A 6,158-nucleotide genomic window follows, 5' to 3' on the forward strand; every position below is an offset into this window, starting at 1 on the left:
AAATAGCAGGCAGAGCCTTCAGGTATCATGTCTCCTTCTGTGGAACCAGCATCCAGTTTGGGTTCAGGAGAAAGACCCTCTCTGCTTTTAAGATTAGACTTGAGCTTGTTTATGCTGCTACAGGCTCGGGCTGCTGGGTGACTTTCCATGATACACCGAGCATTTCTTCTCTACTCCCACGTTTTAGTGCGTATGCATTTATCTGCCACTATTGCATGTCATTCAATTCTATCTGCTCTCTCCTGCAGTTTGCATTTTACCCAGTCTGTTGCTCGTGGTCAGCCTGTGTGCTGTCCCTTTTTTTCCTTTTCCTTTTCCCCTCACCCACCAACCACAGCAGATGGCTGCCCCTCCCAGAGCCAGAGGTCTGTGCCTGTGCTTGCTTGTAGAGAATTGACTGATCCTTGGGGTTTTCTCTCTAATATTGTTTGTTGGTTTTTAAAATAAGTTTAAAGGGCGGTATGTATCAAGGTCCATATAAATACCATGACCCAAGGATTCACAGTAGCCTTTTTAATGACATGATTAGTGTTACAATCTTTACCTGTTAGTGGTTTTATTGTTGTGGATGATAGGTGTATGTACACCCACATAAGTCTTTACACTGCTGTACACACAAAGCAGTACTCTGAACGAATTTGAAACATGTTTCTTCATCACACTATTCCCAGTTGCTATTCAGTTCACACAACTTTCATAACAACATTAATCTTTAAAGAACAGGAGCTCAATGTATATATGTTTTATAAAATATAGGATGTTTTTCAAATTAAAATCCTTTGGGTTTCCCAAAATCCAAAAATCTTTAGTTATTACTGAACAGTGACACATTTTTAACAAAAATAGTGGCAAAAAAAATAATAACCACAAAAAAATGACTGGAGGCAGAGGAAGGAAACATCCCCATAGGTAACAAATCAATACCGTAGCTCCAAAGGGAGAAATCTTTTTGTAGTCATAAACCTTTCAAGAAAAGAGAATTACTATGAATTATTGACAGACTAGTGTGTTAGAGTCCAGGATTTTTGGTACATAGTGTCCCTCTGGAGCTCAGCCTGGACAGATCCATTTTCAGACATCGTTTTCCAAATTGAGGCGAGTAAACAAAAAGCCTGACCGCATACTGCTTTCAGTGTGTCTGCCACATATTTAAGAGCAAATGATCAAAGCACTGACAATTGAAAGAAACAATAACGTTGAACAAAACATCTAATGATTATTCTTCCAGTCTTGGTGTTGCTGCCACAGCCAGTTACTGTTAATCTCACCACTTATTGTACGGCCCTGATGGCATGAAGGCCTCTTATTAGATGAACCCTCCTGTGTCTCTTTTCCAGCCCACTCATCCACAATGCTAACACATCAATAAAGCCGGACAAGTCTGCTCTGCAGCAATTATATAACAAGTTGTTTTGTGTGTTGCTGGAGCAGCTCAACACAGTTTCATAAAGACTCCCCAGCTCAGCGAGGCCATTGCAAGAAGTGCATGCAGCCGAGCACACAAAGAGCATCACAGGCGTTTAAACATAGTATGAAGCTTTCCTCACATATGTGAAAATCCACGTGGAAGTGTACGCACATGTACACACTCCCCGAGTTCACACTTTAAGCCACCCACCCACACAGATGTAACACAGACCCATACAACACCAACACTGTCCTCTGCACTGTGAGGAAAGGATATTTTGTGCGTATATGGGTGTGTGTATGTGTCTGTTTTAAAGCCAGAATGAAACAAAAATGCTTATCATTAAAATCACACGAATACACGAAAGGAGTTACAGGAGGACAACTACTGCTAAATAAATAAATAAATATTTAATTAGATGCAACAAATATAACAGTAAAATAAATTAGGCATCAATTAAAATAAAATGTGACATATGTTGATATCCCTTATTCATTTTTATTTTTCATTAAATGTTCTACTTATTTACCTTCCCACTTCATTTTCATTTATGTATGAGAGTAAAATACAAAGTGAATATGCAAAGTAAAATACTCTGCAAAGGTCTTGAGTCACCTCTTATTTCTGTATATTTTGCAAGTAAAATGGGAAATAGGTGCAGCAGCTTATTGAAACGTGCAAATGTACATGGAAATACAGTTTACAAGGGAAAGACACAGGTTGTACAATTCTAACAAGTTCGAAAATACATTGAAGCTCTTCTCTGGGTATTGGCTGCCTTGTCAGGACACTGCTTCAAAAATGTCGAGCTCCAGCCACTGGGGAGGCCAATCCATGACCAATTCAGTGATCCGAGTTTGGGATCATTGTCATGTTGAAAAATGAAGCTGTTGCCAATCTGACACTTTCTAGATGGTATTTCATGGTGTTGCATTCATATAGTAACTGCATCAATTTGACAAGGTCACCAGCACCGCAGGCTGAACTGCTGCCCCAAAGTGTGACATAGCCTCTTCTATTTTTTATTTTTTACAGATTGCTGCAGATAAAACTATCAGAATAAGCGACATACAGAGAAATAGAGGAAGGAACTGAGGGAAATAAAATTTAATTTAGGGAGCTGAAGCTAAATAAAAGTCAAGAAATTGAAAACTAACACTAGGACAGTAAACAGTCTAAACAAGAATCTACAACTCCATTTAATCAGAACCCTCATTGTACTAGAATAAGAATGAAAACATGAGCCAAAATGCAAGACTACAAAACAAAATCTGGAAAACCATGACATGAAAGGAGAAATGAAAGACTTAACAGCATCACAAGAACTCAACATTTCTACAAAGATAGCAAAATCTGAACCCACAATTCAACCAAGCAAATATATGAATCAACACTTAAAATAACAGAAAACCCAGTCAAAATCTCAAACTCAATAATACAACAAAGAACTAAAAATGACACCAAATCCAGGACCATCTTCAGCCACTTACAGCCGCGCTTATGAGAATAGAACCTTTCTTGCTATAGTGTCATCTATACTCGCGTTATATCTTCAAAGTGCTTTTAAATGACAAATCTCTCATTTATGAAACCCATAAAGAGGAAATGAAGCGGAAGACAGAAACCGATGTCGCACTTGAACTCCTACATGCTTTAGCGCATGACTCCGTGTGGCAGTGTTTCACGAGAGCATTTTTCAGAACACATTTGCTCTGACGTGAACATGTCGAAGCTGAATGCTGCGAAGAACCATAAATGAGAAGTGATGGAGCAGCATTTTGCAGAACACAATTGTCTGTAGAAGTTGGACGCTTTTAAATATGGCGCCCACATTATCTGATTGAAGCGAGACGTGAAATAGGTCCTGCTCTGATGTTTCTTTGATATAAACAGAGCCAGTGAGGCCTTTGAAATGGGTCGCCTAAATGAGTCATCTGCAGATGGATGCTTGCCTATCTGATGCGTTTCTCATGTAGTGTGAAGTCCTTGCATAAATTATAGATGTGTGAGCCCACTCGGTGCTCGCTCGCTTGTCCTGATGCCGAGCTGAAGCATTGATGCTGCAGAGAACACAGAGACTCTTACGAATTTTAGATTCCAGCTCTGCTCCTAACATGCTGCAAAGCCCTGTGTGAGGGCTCAGAGTTGGATCGATATGGATCAATGTTTTTGTTACACATTAGAGAGGCCTGCTTGCTCCAAATTTGTGATTCTAAAACGGAGACAGTCCACCAAGTCAGGAGAGAATCGGGATAAGGAAAACAAGCATTCATGTTATTACAGACTCAAGAGAAGAAAGAGATATGCTATTTCATGTAAATTATAAGGAAAAACACATCAATCAAGGGAAAACTTTATTACATGATAATACATTTTGAAGCAGGTGACACTATCTGTCAAGCTATCCATTGTGGTAAAGCCCTTATGATTAAAAGGAGTAGCCGAAAGTAGCTTTTTATAACATTTGACATCATTTGAGAACTGTATTTTGGCTGACACCCAAAGAGGATAGCAATTTGTAATCATGGCCAAATCTTATTGATGTGCCACCCACCTAAAAATTACTGCATAACAAGTATCTTCCCACATGACAAGGACTCCTTTCAACCTCCTGCAGCCCAGCCAAAGACTGCATGCACAAATCTGAAATAGCCAGTGCTTACTGGTTTGTGAGTCCTGTTTTGAAACCTTGAGCTGAGCATTTAAGCTCTTATAATTTAGTTTTTTTCTGTTTTGTAAGAGGGGAATCTGACTGAAAAACAGCACAATTACATGCTTGATCACATTGTAGCTCCAAAACATAACCTACATTTAATTTACTTTATACGGTACCATAATTTTGAAAATGAAATTCGTGCTGTATTAATTAAGACTTGAAGCTAGAAACTGAATTCATAACCTAAAATGATCATTTTTCAATAAAATCACACATTTATTCAGCAGAAGGGACAATTTTCCATAAACATCTATAAACTGCTTTCCTTTTTGCAACCAAAGGAATCACTTTGCCATTGCCTTTATGATTTAGAGGGAACATCAAGCTTTTATACACAGTTTATGAGCCAATCACACTGTAAAAACGTCTTTAAAATGTCGAGCAACATTTTGAGGAATATGACAGAGTGGTGACAAAGATCCTAAAGCACTGGTCCTGCTTCTGGGGCAGAACATGTTTTTCTTCAACTGGTCCCATGTGGGAACTCACAGGACTCAAAAATTGTCCAGCTTCTACACATTTCATTACATCAGTGCCCATGAATATGAGGCAGACAAAGTGCTTAAAGTGTACAGAATAAAGCACTTTATGAATCTATGATCGAATGAGGCTTGTAGTCTAGATTACTTTGAGTGGTGACCGTAGAAAAGCTCCATTTAACTGCCAGTCCAGTCCATTACAGCACACCCCCAGATGCCCTCTGTCCATGTTTCAGTGGGTCAAAGCCATTTCAGGAGGCAGCCTGACATTTTCCACTGTTTGAAATGTTATGAAAAAATACCAGGTAATGGAAACTGTGAAAGTCAGGACACGATAGGGAAGATAAAAAAAATGTTAGGATAAAAGTACAAAGTTTAAAAAAAACAAAGTTGGGTGGACAAACTTTTGCACATCACAACTGATGTTTGAAACACCGACTGCTGCAAGGTTTTATTTTGTTTTTTAACAGTTCACTTGAAAAATCAAGATAATACACACATTTTCCACAGATACATAGAAACAAATCTTTGAGTGCAAGTACATCTACTACAAAGCATAATAATAAAAAGAAAAGAAAAACAGGCTTAAATTGTAGGGACAGGTTTCCTTCATGTGCAGTTGGAAAGGAGATCAAGCTGGGTTTTTTGTTGCTAATAATATGCAGCAGTAACAGCACAGAACATCCTAGATGTTGTAATGAGAAATAGGTCAATATGAGACCCAGAAAGATAAGATAGGAGTTTTGATTCAAAGTCAAACCTCTGTTATCTGTAGCACCAAATCCTGCAAAGCTGTGTCACTCTTCAAAGAAAACAAGAGTCAGGAGGTTGACAAGCTGAGATGAACTATTACAGTGGTAAAACGTAATTCTTCATGCAGACCTCCAGTTGACATTATTTAGGAGTCAAGTGAACTTGTGCCATCTATAAATTGGAAATCTATTTAGAATAAAGAGCTGTGCACCATGAATTTGAAGACAATAAGTGAGGTTTATCAATCAACAGGAACAGGTGACATCTGAAATCTGGAGAAGAAAAGATAAATGTCCATGCTCCCTCGTTAATGTGGGAAAACTCATTCATCTAAAATATGGACAGCATTTTAAGTGGGAGGACCATGTACAGAAAACAGCCCAGAATTACCAGTAGGAGGAGCAGGAAGCACAGGAAGTACCTGGCTCTCAGTACTTCAACCAGACAGGAAGGGTTACAGCAGTATCCGCATATATTTCTGCATGTGTCAGCCTCCAGCTGCCTCTCCAGAGTGAAACAACATAACAGTGGTGCTGGCGCAGGCTGAAGTTCAGGACCTGAACTGATGCTGAGGGCCGGTCCGGGTTCATATGTGCCGTGACTGTAAGACTCCTCCTGAAGTCTCCAAATCTCCCACTCAGGGAAAGGGGTGGTCTGTCGACAGAAGGGGCACTGAAGCCGGCTGGTGTCCTTGGCCCGGCTCATGATGGCATCTGTACAGCGGTGACATATTTTGTGGTTGCAGTTGAGTAAGGTGACACTGTGATCGCCGCGCGAGTCGAACAGCTCGCTGCAGATGGGG

This window comes from Maylandia zebra, linkage group LG7 (genome assembly GCF_041146795.1).
Source record: "Maylandia zebra isolate NMK-2024a linkage group LG7, Mzebra_GT3a, whole genome shotgun sequence".
Taxonomy (NCBI): domain Eukaryota; kingdom Metazoa; phylum Chordata; class Actinopteri; order Cichliformes; family Cichlidae; genus Maylandia; species Maylandia zebra.